This window comes from Cryptomeria japonica, chromosome 4 (genome assembly GCF_030272615.1).
Source record: "Cryptomeria japonica chromosome 4, Sugi_1.0, whole genome shotgun sequence".
NCBI lineage: Eukaryota > Viridiplantae > Streptophyta > Pinopsida > Cupressales > Cupressaceae > Cryptomeria > Cryptomeria japonica.
In genome coordinates this window covers 29,269,111-29,288,556 of record NC_081408.1, presented here as the reverse complement: position 1 = coordinate 29,288,556, position 19,446 = coordinate 29,269,111, and positions in this window count along the sequence as shown.

Here is a 19,446-nt window from a genome sequence, read left to right as displayed (position 1 = left end):
TCTATGGGATAAAAGTGCTAAACTGTCTGTGTTATGTGTTTTCTTAGTTTTGGTCATTTTTTAGGTATTGTCTTGAGTTGATTTTTGTACCAAAGGCTTTATTTGAGGTCTGCTAATATTTTCCAATTTTGGGCTTGATTAGTTTTGATGTATTTTTGAAGATTTAAGTATATTTACTTCTCTATGCCATTGTGGATATTTTAGACTCTCTTCCATGTTGATAAGACATGAATGTTTGAGATGATTATTATACTAGTTTAGACCAGCAAGTGAGTTGGCCTTGTTGTGATGTTATCTTTTACTTGATGGCAGCATTTGGTGGCTTGATATGCCTTTGTTGCTATATTGAGGTTGTTGTAGCCTTGCAGATCTTGTGAGAGTATGTGTGGAAGTTATTGGATGCATTTGAGTGTTATTTCATGTGTTTACTTTGGTTAGAGCCTTTTGTGAGTTATTGTTGGGCCATGTTAGGAGGAGTGCGCTTCCTTGTGATGATCGGGGTCATGAGAGATACGCTTGAATGAGGTTCCTTGTAAGCATGCATGAAGTCTAGATCACCAGAGAATATTGGAGTTTACCATGATTTGTATATAAGTGATAACCTAATAACTAATGGGTTGGGTAGCTAGATTAATTAATAAGATGATAAATTGATTTGAGCCTCATGACTTAGTCCTAGGGAGGATGTTTTAGGATAAACATGAGAAGGTAGTGAAGGTAGTATGCTAATCTCCCTTAGTCTCTCATAGGTTGAGATGGCTCCACATGTTCATCAGGCTAGTGCCTTATGTTATTATGTTTTGAGGATGGCATGTGATGACACTCCACTCCTACATGTGTTCCCCCTTATGATTTATGATTATTCTTATTGGATGCATTTATGTCTTGGTGAGTTTTATGCCTCTGGGAGTTCATTCTTGTTGTGTTGTGTCAGTTCTTGCATGAGATTCCTTGTGTGGTTAGTCTCTTTGGTTAGGGTGCCAACTTAGGTTTAGACCATGTGTTGGGAACTCGTGTCATCTCCTAGCATGGGGGGGTGGTTCCTTTGGTTCCACATGGTTGGGTGGTTGGTGCTTTTTTCCACGGGGATGTTCTCTTGGATTCTTCTTGCATGGATATGGATTCTTATTCATGATGGACTATGGATGTACCTTGTCGAAGATCTATGTAATGAATAAGATGGCATGCATAAAATGTAATATTCTTGTATATAGTAGATGGATTCTTGTAGTAGAAGGAGCTATGCTCATGATGTATTTAATGTACTAGTATTTATAAGATGAATTGTAGTTGGAATTAGAATTAAGTCATATTTGTAATGAAATATTAGGGATTTGATGGTACTAATGTGGAGCTGTGATCTTATGAATCATGAATATTAAGTGGATCATGGTTGGAATAGAATGGATTTGCATTATGGTTCAGTTGTATTATTTCATCGTATTGTTTCTATTTACTAAGTTGTCATTAGTTTTATGCCCAAAGTCATCCTATATACTCTAGTCGGTTAATACTAAGGTTACTGGTATCGGTTACAGAAGAAAGACAAGTCATCGAGTTAATATTCACTGAGCTATGAACCGAGACAAATTCAGAATGTCTACCGAGCAAAGTTCATATGTCTACCAAGTAGCAAAGAAGGTATACCGAGTTAATCTGAACCAATTGGAAACGTGTTACCAGATTCAATGAACCTGGACACACATGTGAAACGTGTTAGAAGATTCGAGAAGATGAAACCGTTATTACATAGGAAATTTCATTTAAAAGATTTTGTATGATTTTGAGGAAGATTATCCAATGAAATAATTTCTATGTTTATTCATTCAATAAAACATGTTTGTATGATCAAAGCATGAACAAATCACCATCTCAGAGATCTATATATACAAAATGATTTGAGTATTTGAAACAATGAGTTGAAAAGGGAAAATCATGAGAGAAGATAAGATGTGATTGATATAAATATTCAGAGGTCACTGAGAAGGTTTTCTAAGAACAGTTTAAGGGACAGAGCATACAGAAGAGGTTACCAAGTTGATTTATCAATTACCAAGGAATGCTATGAGAAAGGTAATTTCATATTGAGCACATAGAGTCGTCTATAACATTTCAGATGTGAAGTTGCAAATATTTTGTAAAGATTTTGATTGAATTATTAAGTTGTGTAAGAAACCTTTAACAGGGTAAAAGACTCTAATAAAGTCTATAATTGTAAAGCCTTTAACCAGGTACAACATTTTGTAAAAGTGTTTGTAAAATCCTTTAGAAAGGTAGATCTTTAGATTTTTATACTCCTCATAGGGTAAGCTATCAAAAATAGCTAAACATGTAGCTCTAACCAAGCAATCTTGATTATTGCAGTAGTGAAGTTGTGGGTGTCATCCCCACCATAGTTTTTCTCTCTAACCAAGAGTTTCTGCATGACCAAAAATCTTTGTGTTGTGGAGTGAAATTTGTATGGATGTTATTTCTATGATTATGTTTCAGCATTATATATTATGAGATCAGCAATACTCAGTTTGTGTTTATGAGTAAAATTGTTTTTCAGGAAAAGTTCTGATGTACTGATTCACCCCTCCCCTCTCAGTACATTAGCTTTCCTAGTTGGACCTGAGCTCGACTCTTGGCAAAGGGATTAACAGCATAAAGAGAAAGATCCTATCAATGGAAGGCTATAAACAATCACGCAAAATTGTGAATCTTCAAGAAGAATTGGATCATGCTAATCAAGTGATTGCAGATATGTAGAGACAAATGCAAAGGTCACTGAAAGTCAGAAGAAGGTTGTCTGATGATTTACAGGACTCACAAGAGTTGGTGGAACAAATTGAGACATCATCTGAGAATAGAATATTAGAAGAATCTGAAGAAATGATTATAGAACTGAAAGAAAAGAACAAAGCACTTAATGAATAGCTAAAAGCAATGAGAAGGGAACATGAGTATTTCAGCATACAGATGACTGAAAATCTTGATGCATTGAGAACAACTGAAGATAATATGCAAAATATAGAAGGAGAAAAACAATAGCTAGAAGCAATGGTGTCTAGAAAGAATGATGAAATATCAAGGATGACTGAAGTTCAACATAATCTGTCTGATCAATTAGATTATGCACATCATGAAGGTACTTTAAAGGAAAATGAGAACCAAGCATTGAAACTTGAATTATCAAGATTGACCGATGAACTAGAAGCAGAAAGGAAGTCAAAAGAAACACTGGAGAAAAGTTATGAAGTGTCAAGAATGTTGGATGAGCAACTAAATATGAGATCACCCAACAAATCTGTAGGACTCGGTTACAAAGGAAACAACTCTACTGAGAAAGGAGAATCATCAAAGAAAGCTGGAAACAAAGATAACATGAAGGACAAGAAGCCTATTTGCAACTACTGTGGAAAACAAGGACATACTACCAACGTTTGCTAGTGCAAAAAAGGTAAGCAACCGAATATTACTAGGTTTGATGGTTATTGTTATAATTGCAATAAGTGTGGTCACACATCTAAGCAAGTAGGACAAAGTCTATTAACAATTATTAGAAGGCAAAATTCAAGGGGTGTTGAAAAAATTGCAATAGATATGGACACTATACCGAGAAGTGCTGGTTTAAGCAAAAAAACTATATGTGGTCTCCACACCGAGAAAACACTAGAAGCTACCGAACTCACACAGATCTCAATCGACAATATACTTCAGTACCATGGGATTACAATACAAGAATATAGTGTGACTGTTGTGGAAGATACAGACATATAAGTGCAAATTGTATGATAAGGTTTAGAATGAACAACCGGAGATCATGGAGAAATCCTGGAATGGCATGCTTTCATTGTCACAAAGTTGGACACTTGGCTAAAGACTGCAGAGATCAATCCAGAGAAGATACTGGGGAGATAAGAAGCAAACTACAAAAAATTTTGAAAAAGAAGGAAAATGGGTCAACTAATGAAGGAAGCACCTTACCTACCGAGTTAGGTGCATCTACTTCGAATTAATCAATAAAGGTATGGAGGGACTGCATTCTCACAAGGTTACATCTTAACAGTTTCTATTTAATCATGTACATAATTCTAATATCTGCATAGCTAACATGCATTAACAATTTTGAAATATTATCTAGTCTTTTGAATTACCAAAGAAGTCGATAAATGTATTAACCTGTCTAGTCGGTAAAAGCTTGTAAGGGAGAGTCGGTTTAGTGGAGCCAAGTGCATTTAATGCCTATTATACCTAAATGTATGAAGCTCGATAAGGTCAAAATGAAGTATTTAAAGTACTTTGCACAATCATTTTCTCACTTACCAATTTTCAAAGAACAGAGCAAAGTGAATCAAAGGCGATCAAACATTTCCAAAGAGAGAATTCAAGGTATTTAGCATAATCTAAAATGCATTTTTAGTAGTTAACTGATTAAAATTAGTTGCGAATATTTGCATAGTATTTACTAAGTTGGAAGCATTTTCTGGTTATTTGAAACCCTAAGCTATTTCGTAAGTAGAATTTCAAGTTTGGAATGGCTCCCAAGGTACAAAAACCCGTTGTAGTAAAGACCATTGAGAAGCCTACACTGAAATATACCTTACCTCCCAAAGTGGCATCCGAACCCGATGAGAAAAATGCATTCTCTCTTATTCCGGATAGGGTTCTGTTGATAGAAGATATTAGATTTTATACCAAATGCCAAGTTGAAGAGCTAGGTCATACTGAGATTAAGGATGTGTATGATGAATTGTGCACCGATGGAATTCTGGATAGCAAGTATGAGCATATCAAAGTTAAGGGATTGACTGAAGCCCTAACCTATCCTCAAGTCTTCAAACCCCAATGGGTCAAATTTGTCTTGAGCAGAGTGCATGATGATTTTATGTGGTTAGAGGATCAGCCATTCAAGATCACCAAGGAGATTATTCACATAATAACCGGATACCCTATATTTGACAATGCCCGAGCACAGAAGATGATTTCATAGAAGGAATTGATAACATTAACAGGTGTTGAGTCTGATTGCAGAGATCTTAAGTTGAACAATGTGACTGATGCAGAACTCAATTTTGCTATTAGAGTTATTGGTTATTGTTTCTTCTAGTCTGCAAGAGAAAACAGTGTACCGTGTGTAGCTGTAGATTTGGCTTATAAAATTGTTAAAAAGGGTATGCAAATTGACTTATGTGAAGTATTATTGAAGAATCTCTTTGAAAATCTCAATACAATAAGGAAACCGAAGAAGAATAATACTGCCAACACACTAAAGTTTGGGTCACTCTTAGTGTGTATGTTCTTCTATTTTCAAAAATTCTTTCCATCAGTCGATAACATTGTTTGGGAATTACATCAACCTATCACCAATCAAATAAATGATTTCATCAATCAGCTAGGTAATAATTTCAATGAGATAATGGATGATTACTTCAACAAATTCCAAGAAAAGATGCATAGCAGGTACTGGACTCCACCTTAGATAGTGGAAAAGTACAAGGATTCTATATGTTTTGAAGTAGATACCGACTACTGTTATGTCAACGCAGTAGAACCCAAGACTCAATCTTTACCACCTATGGGTTACGAGATAGATTTTGACATTGCTCAACAGCAGATAGATGCCTTTTTAGCACTTCCAAGGCATGCTACTGGGATCATATATGGCACCTATGAAGAGGTAAAAGAAAAAGTAAAAATGAGCATTGTTGTACCGAAGGCTACCAGAAAAGCCACCAGAATGATCAAGGATTTAACTAAAAAATTTGGAGAAGGTTCTACCTCCACACCTACTAAGCCAGCAAATAGGAATAATGATCAACTTTCAATTGAGGAAGAATCTGAAGCTCAAGAAGAAGTAATTACATTGAGCACCGAGTTGCCAAAGGGCAAAATTCTGAAAAGAAAGAAATAGGGTTCAACCAAGGTATCACTGATCCCACCTGTAAAGCGACCAAACACTAGATCATCTGTTGTGTCACCTGGTAAGAAGCAAAAAAATGTTGAAATGCCTAAAGTTACAAAAACTCATAGAAATAAGACCAGAAGACTAATTTTAAATAAAGAGGCAAGTGACACAGAGTCAGATGATGTAAATAAATTTCAGGTTGTAAAAAGCACAAAGGAAGATGTACATAGTGTTGACAATTTTTGTGCAAAATTAAAGCAATATGGTGGATTTGGATCGTTTAGATATGTAAAATATGACTCAAGAACAGAAGAAGAGAAGAGGCAAATAAAAGAGACTATAGTTTGTACACTTCTCAACTTCCGAGTAGTTCCATTGGAAGTGGTTGGTTTTCTTCCAAAAGCATTATACTCACATATTGATAATAGATGGAAATATGCTATAGACTTGGAAAAGAAAATAAGAGAAAGAGTTTTGGTACATCTCTTTCCAAATATGTCAATAGACGACATAAGAGATCATTTAAAAAACTACCAGACAAATTTTCAAGTCAAGCAAAGGGCCTTGAAAATGATGAATGGCCGCTATCTTGAAGTTGAAAATGAAACCAAAGAGAAATGGAAGAAAATATTTACAATTCAGACTGAAGAGCCTAAAGGTGAAGTGGAGATAGTTGACATCACCAAGAAAGGTCTTGCTTCCACTATTCAATTAGATGAGGATGTTATAGACATTGAAGCATAGGAAGAAGAAATGATAGAAGGAATCACATATACCAAACTGGTATCAAGTGAATCAGTTTTGGAATAGGTTAAGTCCTATCCTCCAATCACCCAACAAGTTTTAGCCGAGAAACCTCAGGACATAGATCAAGGCATAGAGGGTCAAAAGGCTAATCAAGGTGAATCTACCTATCAGGCCACTTGTGAGAAAACTTCCCAAGTACCATCAAGCACCAAGACTGTTGCCACTAAAAATCTGAGCAAGGAAACACCAAAGGATACTACAGAGGCTTCAGGAATCGATAAAAGTGTTGCCTCTACTGAGCAACATATCGAGGAAGGTCAAGTCTCAAAATCCATTATACCCATTCACCTGGTGAAGGCTTCATCATCAAAAGAGAAGAAAGAAAAGAGACACGAATTTAAGATAGATCTATCAAAGCCTATTGTGTTTCCAAATGTTGACATTGCAAAATTGAAAGGGCAAGCATTGATAGAATTCGGTGAGCTTTGTAAAGCCAAACCAGAGCCGGAAAGACAAATAGTTATTCAGCAGAAGAACCATGTACTTCAGAAGGTCAAAACATTATTGACAAACATGATACCTGAAGCTACCATAAATAAAGATGCTGCCATCCATATGCAGCTAGATGAACTACTCACTCAATTGGAGGCATCCAGAGTAGAAGCATCAGAATACCTTAGCAAATTAAAAGATAAAGAGCTAACTGCCAAGATGATTGAAGAAGTGCAGAAAGCAATTGCTATAGGTAAAACAAATCTTATTAAATTCATTGGTGAGTTGTCCCCTCAACTCAAGCATATTATTTATTTATTCCAGAAGTTATGTACATTCTCATTCTTTATCAAAGATATCAAGAATAAGACCGAAGCCATTGAAAAAGAGATTACCGATCTCTCAAGTAAATTGACTACCGAGCCAAATTCTCTTCAGAATTTTTATACAAGGCTACAAACTCTTATGGTTCAACAGTTAGAACTTTGGAATGAAGAGCACAAAATAAGGATGGATATCATGACTCTTCAAACATTATTTATTCCCCATTTGTCCTCAGTTCAAGAGTAGATCAACCGAGCTACCCAATTGTCCACTCAAGTAGAGAGAAGCACTTTAGATGGTTTGATCTCACTGTTAGCTGATATTACAGCTCAGAATACAATAATGGAAAGTGTTAAGGATGCACTTACCAATGCTCTTACAGATGCTCATACGAAGTATAAATCTATTTTTGATCAGTTGCCCCCACCAAATGGTAACTAGTTTTGATGTTTGTCAAAAAGGGGGAGTGTACCAAGTATACAGAGTATCTGAGTGTACAAAGTCTATCATACATACCGAGTAGTTGAAATTGACAGGGGGAGCATGGAACATCAAGAGCACGAAATACAGAGTATGGATCATTGATAAGGGGAGTATATATTTGAGTATGTATTTGACCAATGTATATACTATCATTTCAGTTTATTTTGCAAGTATATTTTTGTGTTATGACTTTAAAAGGAGTTTTTGTCAAACATACCTAACTAATGTCAAAAGGGGAGATTGTTGATATTTACTAAGTTATCATTAGTTTTATGCCCAAAGTCATCCTATATACTCTAGTTGGTTAATGCTACCGAAATGTCCAGTTGGTAAACCCAAATGTTCAGTCGGTAAATACTAAGGTTACTGGTATCGCTTACAGAAGAAAGACAAGTCACCAAGTTAATATTCACCAAGCTATGAACCGAGACAATTTCAGAATGTCTACCAAGCAAAGTTCATATGTCTACCGAGAAGCAAAGAAGGTATACTGAGTTAATCTGAACTGAGTGGAAACATGTTACCAGATTCAATGAACCTGGACACACATGTGAAACGTGTTACAAGATTTGAGAAGATGAAACCGTTATTACATAGGAAATTGCATTTAAAAGATTTTGTATGATTTTGAGGAAGATTATCCAATGAAATAATTTCTCTATTTATTCATTCAATAAAACATGTTTGTATGATCGAAGCATGAACAGATCACCATCTCAGAGATCTATATATACAGAATGATTTGAGTATTTGAAATGATGAGTTGAAAAAGGAAAATCATGAGAGAAGATAAGATGTGATTGACAGAAATATTCAGAGGTCACCAAGAAGGTTTTTTGAGAATGGTTTAAGGGACAAAGCATACAGAAGAGGTTACCGAGTTGATTTATCAATTACCAAGGAATGTTATGAGCAAGGTAATTTCATATTGAGCACATAGAGTCTGCTCTAACATTTCAGATGTGAAGTTGCAGATATTTTGTAAAGATTTTGATTGAATTATTAAGTTGTGTAAGAAACCTTTAATAGGGTAAAAGACTCTAATAAAGTCTATAATTGTAAAGCCTTTAACCAGGTACAACATTTTGTAAAAGTGTTTGTAAAATCCTCTAGCAAGGTAGATCTAAAGATCTTTATACTCTTAACAGGGTAAGCTATCAGAAATAGCTAAACATGTAGCTCTAACCAAGCAATCTTGATTATTGTAGTAGTGAAGTTGTGGGTGCCATCCCCACCGCAGTTTTTCTCTCTAACCAAGAGTTTCTATGTGACCAAAAATCTTTGTGTTATGGAGTGAAATTTGTATGGATGTTATTTCTATGATTATGTTTCAACATTATATATTATGAGATCAACAATACTCAGTTTGTGTTTATGAGTAAAATTATTTTCCAAGAAAAGTTTTGATGTACTGATTCACCCCTCCCCTCTCAGTACATTAGCTTTCCTAGTTGGACCTAACATGTATGTTAGGAAGAAATTTAGAATGTAAATTAATCTTGAAAGAGAAATATTCGTAGATAAGAGATGAATATGTTAGAAGGTGTTAATTAGAGCTAGTGAAGATTAATGATTCATATAGATGCATTGGTAGAGAGGAAATTATGCATATCATAAGGAATAAATAATGTTGTAGGTTGCATATCTCATGGTTAGAGAATTAAAATATGACGCATTAAATGAAGATGAAATATACCTATCATGTGTGTAGTATGTTATTGCAGTAATGAATTAAGTAATGATGTTGAGGTACCCTAGGGAAAGGTTAATGATCTTATGTTATTTCCGCTTTGTTATTTGATGAAATGAGAAATGATGTATGTTCATATTGGTTAACTAGTTAATGATTGTAAATTGATGGAGATGTTATGTGTTGCATTAGTTGTCTTTAGATGTTAATCAAGAGAAAAATTATCTCCATTTGCATGTTTTTGTTTAGTGTATCTATGGTATTTTGGTGGGCATTACAAAGCATCTGCATACTTCTTTTACCTATCCTATGCCACCACTAATTGCCCTTGAATATAAGTTACTTGCTGATCCATCTCCTATGGCATCTCTAGACCCAAAATAACTCTATTATCTAAACAATCCCAACTTAGTGGTGTACGAAAAGGTCGACCATACAAATCTTGAAGAGGGGACATACCAATTTAACTATAGTACCCATTATTATAGGGAAACTCCACCAAATATAGGTAGTCCTCCCATCATAGCTACTAGTCCATGACATACATCTGAAGCATATCCTCAAGAAACTGATTAACTCTATATGTTTTCTCATTTGTCTATGGATGATATTTTGAACTGAAGTTCAACTGAGCTCCTAAAGCATGCTGAAGAGAAGTCCATAACGTTGAAGTGAATATACGATCTCGATCTGATATAATCTGGTGGTGAATCCCATGCAATGCCATGATGTCCTTCATAAAAACTTGAGGCATTGTTGCTACCATGTAGGAAGATCGAATAGGAGAAAAATATGCCCCCTTGGTCAAACTATCAACAATGACCATGATAACATCATGTTGGAGAGAATAAATCAGCAAACCAACAATAAAATCCATCGAAATGATATCCCATTTCCACTCCGGCACTAGGTTTTACTACAACAACCCAATAGGTTGTTGATGCCCGACCTTCACCCTCTAACATTTCAAATATCAAGACACAAAATCTTCTATATGACATCTCATACTAGACCAATGGTACAACTATCAAAGATCTGCATTCATCTTCTTGACACCTGGATGTACCGAGTAAGGTGCATGATGTGCCTCTAGCAAGATCAAATTATGAAGCCCCTCTAATGGTGAAACATAAATATGACCCAAATGGAAAAGAAGACAATCTAACTCTAAAGAATAAACTACAAATCTTTACTCTAGAACTCTCCCTAAAACAATCTCCACTCTCACCTCCTGGTACCAAGCATCTAAAGGAAGCCCGCTAAAAATCTGACTCCTCGAATTCATGCTAAGAGTCATCACTGACAACTCATGTCTTCTATGACTCAATGCATCCACCACAACATTCTCCTTCCCTTGAATATACTTAACCTCAAAATCATACTTATAGAGGAACTTCAATCATCGATGTTGTATGGAATTCAATTTTAATTGGATAAAGATGTACTACAAACTCCAATGATCACTATGAAACTTGAACCGATACCCAAGAAGAAAATGCCCCCATCTCACCAAACTATAAACAACTACCATAAAATCCAAAATCATGAGTGGGACAATTCAACTTGTGATCCTTCATTTTGTGAGACTCATAGGCAATCATGTGACTGTCCTACAAAATAACTACTCCTGAACCTTCCAAAGAAGCATCAATACACACAACAAAATCTCCTACTAGATCTATCACTGCTAAGATAGGTGCACTATTGAGTCACTCCTTAAGGATCTGGAAAGTTGTCTCACACTGCTTCAACCACACAAACTTCTTCCTTTTCCTTTGAAAAGAAGTAATGGGATGAGATAACCTCTAAAACCTCTAAACAAATAGACGATAATATCCTGCAAGGCCCATAAAACTACAAACCTCTGCCACACTAGTAGGCATTAGCTAATATACAATTGCCTAAATCTTAGAGGGGTCCCCTATGATACCCTTTTTGGAAATAACATGGCCTAGATACTTCACCTCAGTCTGGAAGAACTTACACTTAACCAAATTGGCATACAATTGATTGTCTCAAAGACACTACAACAGTTGTCTCAAATGCTCCTCATGCTCCTCTACAGTCCTCGAATATATCAATACATCTTTAAGGAACACAAGCACAAGTATCTCAAGGTAGGTCCTAAACACTCCATTCATCAAAATCATGAAAAACTAAGGGCACATTGGTAAGCCCAAATGGTACCACAGTAAACTCATAGTGTTAATAGTGTGGAAAGTTGTTTGTTGAATATCCTCCTCATGAATCTAAAGTTGATGATACCCTGACTTAATATTTATCTTAGTAAAGACCTTAGCATCCTTAATCTGATTTAAAATATTATCGATCCTCGACAAAGGTTATCGATTCTTCACTGTCACCTTATTCAATTGTCGGTAGTATATACCCAAGTGAAGTGATCCATCCTTCTTAACAAATAGGACCGGTTCTCCCCATAGAGAAACACTAGGATGAATGAAATCCTTAGCTAACAAATCCTCCAACTATAATTGTAACTCACTCAGCTCTTGAGTGATCATCCGATAAGGTGCTCTAGATATTGGCTCTGGTTTGGGAACTAGGTCTATTCAAAAATAAATGTCACGCTTAGGTGGAATACCCTACTAACCACAAGTGAAGCAACCTCCTCTACTAGATCCTCTACCTATCGAAGGTGCACTGGACTACTGGAATTTGCCTCTACTGGAGTTTTGCTCAGAACTCTATACTAATTGAGTAGTATGATAACGCTTATGGCACTACCAGTTACGATCCTTCCTTGGTCAAAAACCACTACCATGGACAAAATTATAGCCTTTAAAATTCTTCTTCTGCTCATGATGTCCACCCTTTAATGATGAAGGTTGAATCTTAGAAGAACCTATTACTAGTGACTGCGTACCCCTTGCACCTAATCCTGAAACTGGAGCACTACCAATTTGCACTCCTATCTAACAACCCAAACCTATAGCCGAATTCTACTCAACCAAACAAACCTTCTCCATATCTATCTCCATAGTCTTGGGTTCAAAGACCTGAACTCCTCCACTGATATGGGCATTGAGGCCCCTAACAAAGTATTGCACAAGCATGGCCTCATCATCTGCTATCCCAACATACTACTTAAGCTCAAAGAACTTATGTTCATACTAACCAACTCACATAACCAATTGACTCGGGTCATGAAACTCGTATGCCTTCCTTTGTCTCCAGAGATCTGATAGGAAACGAGCACGATACCATTCCAGAAACATCTCCCACAATACTCATGCAATGTCCAGGTGAATTTTATGCTCCTCTAAATGCCAGCAAGTGGCACGAAGATACATGATAGTGCACCTAGCCTTGGTGTTACTAATATATGGATGCATAGCAAAACACCTACCAAAATTCACAAGCTATCTCTACCTCTACCCCACTGCTAGATCAATTGAAAGTAGGAATTTGAAACCTAAAAAGATCCCTCCTATTGCCTTCTAGCATTGCATCCTGATCTAGAACTGCATCATCTCTCCTCTGAGGCAATATCTCCCTCTCTCTATCTTGATGATTAGAATGATGAGACTCTCCATACTGATTATATAGGAGTTGAGAAAATACACCACCACAAGAGCCCAAATAATCTCTACAAGCTGAAAAACCTGTTACAAGGAGAAGCGATGAAGCAAATCATAGAAGGAAAGAATACACAGGAAAAATATGCTCCAAAAGATGAGAGCTCAATAATCTCCAAAATGTATTGTCAATAATAATCCTTCTTGATACAATGAAAAGAAGGAACTCAACCTTTAATAGGTCAAGAAACCCTAAAAGGGAAAACCTAGGTTTGCACATAATAATTAATTGAAATAATTAATTATATGCACCTAAAGTTAGCTTAAGTGTAAAAGAGATAAAGGGAACTTAAATAATTAAACAAATAATGTTTAATTAATCAAGTAAATACTCGAATACTCTAACACCCCCCCTTAAGCTAGACTTAGGGAGAAGCTGAAACCTAGAACAGCTACTGAAAGCAATAAAGATGGGTCCTAGCAACAAGGCCTGATCAGGTACCCAAATACAATGAAATCTCTATGAACTAGAGAAATAGAGAAAATCACATGGGAACAAAACTCTACTCCAAAAAGAGATAAAAATAACACCACTGAAGCATGAAGAACCTGCAAACTCTTTTGAAGAATAACTACTGATTTGAAGAACCTCCACTGAAATAGAACATGACCAGGTATAGAAGACTGTAATCTGCATGAGTGCCCTCAAATGACACTACTCGAATTAGGAGGCAAACAAGGCAAAAACAACTAAAATCGAAGATACAGATGGCATGAGAAACCAAATCCTAAAGAGCTCATCAATCAAACCACGGAAGTAGTAGAACCAACAGGATAAACCTCCCCATAATGCGGAAGTGGGAGAAGGATAGGAACACTAAAAAGGATAGCCAAAAAAATTGCATGACGAAGAACCAAGAACATCAAAGGTGCTGAGACACATCATCTTAGGCAAATATCATGGAAGGAACACTCACTTGACAAAGAAAGATGGCAAACAATAGGCAAACATCAACCCCCTCATGGCACTTGATCAATAGTGCATGTACAACAAGACACAAGATATGCAAGATTCCAAGTAAATAATGCATGATGGCACTTTATCTCAATGTGTTTGCATAAATACAAGCTACAATGATAAGAATACTGGAAATAGAAATATGAACCAAAATAGAGACATCCTACTCAGAGAAGAGATCTCAGGACCTGAAACAACCACGATATCCACTAGAGTGCTGAAAAGCAAAAAACTAAATAAAATATGCATGGAGTAGAATCTGGAAATAAAAATTAGATGGCTGGAAAGTACACAGCACATGCTTTCCGAAAATATAAAGTTTTCAAAAAATGGAGGTTGGATGCTCATTTTATGGCTCCCGGAGTGCAAAAATAGACCTCACTTTGACTAAAAAAAACACAGTCAAACAGAAAAATTGGAAAAAAAATACCAACACCTTGAGGTTGGCCTCGGAACCATCTTTCCGACGCCTATTCATTTTCAAAAAAATGACTCCGTATGCCCAAGATAGAGCCAAAAAACCAAACCCCCCCTGAAAAATGCCAAAAAAGAGGTCTGGTGGCTTGTTTGGGCGGAGGAGGCCAGGGAGCGGCGCTCTGGTGGCAGCCTAGTGTTTCTCTGGTGGCGGAGAGGAGCTCCGGTGGTAGCTGGGGTGGAGTGGCACTCGCATGCGGAGCAGAGCCACTGGGCAGCGCGACGGCGACGCATTTATGGCGAAGCGGGCCGGGGTTGAGCTACGGCTGGGCGGCCAAGAGGCCGGCAGTGGGAGCAAGGCAGCCAGCAACGGGAGCAGGGCCGAGCAGAGGCTGGGGAGCTAAGTGGCGGCCGGGAGTTGCACGATGGTGAGCTGCGATAGTGGCGGTGCTGCAACAGTGGCTGGGAAGCGTCGGTGGTGGGGGTTCCAGTGACGGTTAGGGAGCTGGAGGCGGCCGGAGGTTGCAGCGGCCGGCAGGAGTAGCAGGGTGTCGACGATCACAGGGAGGCCGGCAGGTGGCCAGGCCGGCGAGGGTCGAAGACTGGGCTGCCGGGGGCCAGAGAAAACTATTGGGGGCCAGAAGAGGGTGCGGGGCTCGAGGTCCTGCAGGGCCTACGTGAAGGCAGGGAACCCCACGGTACCTTGCATACCGTGGGGTTGCCCCCCCAAAAAAAAAAAATTTTTTTTTGAAAAACCCTATTTTTTTTTCTTTCCTTTTTCCAATAAATTTTTTTTAATAAAAAAGCAAAAATTCGGCCTACATGTCATAAAAAGGCAAAAAAAAAAAAAATCAATTTTTTTTTCTCGATCTGCATGCCAGGGCCGTATGACCTGGATCTGAGAAAAAAATTCACCCAGAGGCTCAAGAACCAAAATAGGTCAAATTTTATATGACTATAGGGGTTTTTGGGCCTTCTGAGCACGATGGTGAGGTCCGTTTAGGCCCAAAGTGCTCAGAAAAAAAAGGTCAAACCCTAGGTGCATAAAAAACTTTCTGAAACCCTAGATCTGCTTCCAAAGCCAAAAAATTCTCAAAACAAGAACAAGTAGCTGCAGATATGATGCTTTGATACCATATAGGAGTTGAGAAAATACAACACCACAGGAGCCCAAATAATCTCTACACGCTGAAAAACATGTTACAAGAAGCAATGAAGCAAATCACAAAAGGAAAGAATACATAGGAAAAATATGCTCCAAAAGATGAGAGCTCAATAATCTCCAAAATGTATTATCAATAATAATCCTTCTTCATACAATGAAAAGAAAGAACTCAACCTTTAATAGGTCAAGAAACCCTAAAAGGGAAAACCTAGGTTTGCACATAATAATTAATTAAAATAATTAATTATATGCACCTAAAGTTAGCCTAAGTGTAAAAGAGATAAAGGGAACTTAAATAATTAAACAAATAATGTTTAATTAATCAAGTAAATACTCGAATACTCTAACAGATTATCCTCTTGCCTTAGTCCCAAATAATCAAGAAGTTCCTAAAGAACAATAATCAACTGAGGAACTCTGTCATTTCTCTTTTGGTTCTCACCTTGGGTTTCCTCTTCCTAACTATCATGTTGTTGTTCCCCCTGATGAGCCTCTTCACCAACCTCAATACAAGGCTTCTATCAAGTACCCATATGATTACTTCATCCATGGCCTCTACCCCTAATAGGCATCTTATCTAAACAAGGTGTAAAACAACTATAAGATAAAATCTAGGGCAACTACTACAAGGAAACAAAATGGCAAAGGTAACCCAAAGGTTCAACTCAAGCTACTCTACTCCTATGCACAATGGGCTCAATATGAAATGAAAGTACCCAGTGCATGAACATCAGCTCTGATACTATATGGCATTCCTACCAATAATACCCTAGAGAAACTAACCAACTAACTAGAAAATAGAGAATTTTACAATATATATTACTATAACCCATAAAGCTTAAAGTAATCACATACATTAGCTAAATATGATCTCATAAAACGCAAATGCACAAGCGGAATTAACTTATATCATTTAAGTTGCCTTCCCTAGGGTGACTCAATGTCATTACTTAAACACAACATAAAGCTATGAACAACATCAAATAACATTAATACATGAATTTCCCTTACATTTTTAACTAATCTCTAATGATATTTCTCATTTTTCATATTTCTTATTAGCAAAGAGTTTTCAGTTTTGCAATTGATTTTGGTTGTTTCGATACTGCATCAGAGCAACCTTGTAAAAACTATTTGTTTTCCCCTTGAATTTGTGAGGGTCAAGGGCATAAGGAATCAAATAGTGCATCATGGAGTGAAATGAATGTCACAATTACACTTTAGAGGGTTGAGAGACAAATTTTCATATATAACACTTTGGCTTTTGGTGACAGATGATTTTTTGGTGTTTTGGGGCTCCATAATGGTGGTTCCATATAGATCCATATGGTCATATCAGATTTGTACAATACATTTTGCCAGTCTCCCTCAACTCCTCATCTCACATGAAACAAAACAAAAAAATCATGCAAGCATTTATTGTTTTTTTTTTTATAGAAATTTATTTTGTACAAAAAAAAATGTAGGGTACTACCCTACACAACAATTCAATGCCATCCCTACACATGCACAAGGAAGTCCTAAACCATGTACATATGATACCTCTAGGAATATTCTTTTTTATTCCTAGTCTCTTGCCTAGTAAACCTGCCAGTGTACACCCAGTCATTTACTTAGTCAGTTCCTAGTTATTCACATGTTAGTAGATGTACAACCCAGTCAGCATGGCATTGTCATTTTTCTTCCCTAAATTGCTTGCTTCACCATTGGCGTATTTAAATTTTTTGCCTCAACTTCAAGAGGCTTGTTCTTAGGCATACAATCACCTTTTTGAGTGAATTTTTTCATAGTGTATGTTTTCATCCTCTATCCAGTAGTAAATGTTTTTGGTAGAATGATGTGCATTTTTTTTTTTAAATTTCTATTTCTCAAAGGACACCCTACACAATCCTAATTTTTCAAAGTTTTAATGTCTCATTTGGGCTCATGGAAACATTTTTGGGTCTCATTATTGAGCCTACATGAACTTTCAAGCTCTATATGTGATGTTTGTTTTTTATGTCAATATTCTAGAATATCAAATTCCAAATATACCTCCTTTGAGGACTTGTACATCTTTTATATTTTATTAATGCACTAAAATGGTCCATTCTTTGCATTATGGGGGTTTTATTTTTAATTTATATTATCTTTTTAAGGTTTGAATGACAACTTGAAATATTTCTTCATTCTCCACCTCTTGACATAGAACATTAAAGGACTCGGCTCACAACATATAATTTTGTAAATGCACTTATATAAAGTGACATAAAACTGAATGTGTGTTCATTAGGGGGGAATAATTGATGTCGAGCTAGGTCTCATTCCCAAGCACACCATTGTGCCCAATTTCAGTTTGTTTGTCATCATCACTTCCTCGTCAATACTTAGGAGGGAATCATGACATTTGTATTGCTAATACTTTTTGATGCTCTGCAAAAAATATTAGAAAATTTGTTTGATGGCAACACACACAAGAGCACAAGAAACAAACGTTATTGTTCACAACAAAAGATTATCCTAAATAGGCATATCAAGAGAGATATTAAGCATGAAATAGAAAGCATACAAACATAGAATAGATAAAATATACTCCAAATGCTAATCAAGATGCTCATAGTTGCTCCTCCCTTGTTCCTCTCCTCTCCAAGTTCCACATGAGTGTAGCTCTCAGCTTTTAGCACTAGCCATGGATGCCATATGGAGATTCAAGATGGTTGAATATGATAAACAAATGCTATGCAAGTGTAGATAGTGATGCTATGAAAAAGATCTATGCTAATACGAGTATAACGACAATACTCTAATGCTTCCTTCTTTGCTTGAGAAGGGTTCTATTTATAGAAGAAATGGGGAAATGGAGGGTTAAGATTGAGCAATCTTAACAAGGGTTAGGATTGAAAGATATTCAATCCATGTGAGACTTTCAACCCAATCCCATGTTGACAAGTGTCACCATGAGGAGGCTTGAGAGGATAGATAAGGAGCATTAAATGCTTGAGGGCACATGATGGTTACCCTAGGGGGTTGGGTTAGGGTTAGGTTAATGGTATTCCTTTTATCCAAGGGATAAATGAATGTGCAAGGGTTAAATGGCTACCTTAGTCAAAGAAATAAATGCTTTGAAGAGACCCATGAGTCAAAAGGATGGTTAAGTTAGAGGAAAGTCTCTAACCAAAGGTAAAAGGTGAGTTAACCATAAATGGTTATGTAAGAGCCTTTAATGGTTTGGAAGACTTTAGAGGTTAACCATTTGAAGACATAAAGTTTTAAATGCCTTTCAAAGACTTTGAGGGCTTTTGAGAAGTGACTCCAAGTTGCTTAGGAATGTGACAATATTTAGGGGATGGATTAGGCTAATTAGGAAGGGGTTAGAAGAATCTAGAAGGGATTTAGGCATGCAAGTGGATTTTGTAGGAGAATGCAAGTGGGAGGAATTTTGGGATTTTCAATTAAAATAAAATCATTTATTTCAAATAAATGGTGTAATTTGCATTTGGGTAGGTATTCAAATAAATTAAGGGTAGATATTCAAATAAATATTAATTTATTTAAATGTGAATGTGAATTTTGGATTTTATTTAAATAAATCTTAATTTATTTACATGAGAAAAAGGAAGATAAAGCATTAAATGCTGGAAGACTTTGAGGGAAACCATTAAAGGCTTAAGAAGACTCTAGAAGGAAGCCATTAAGTTTGAAAACTTT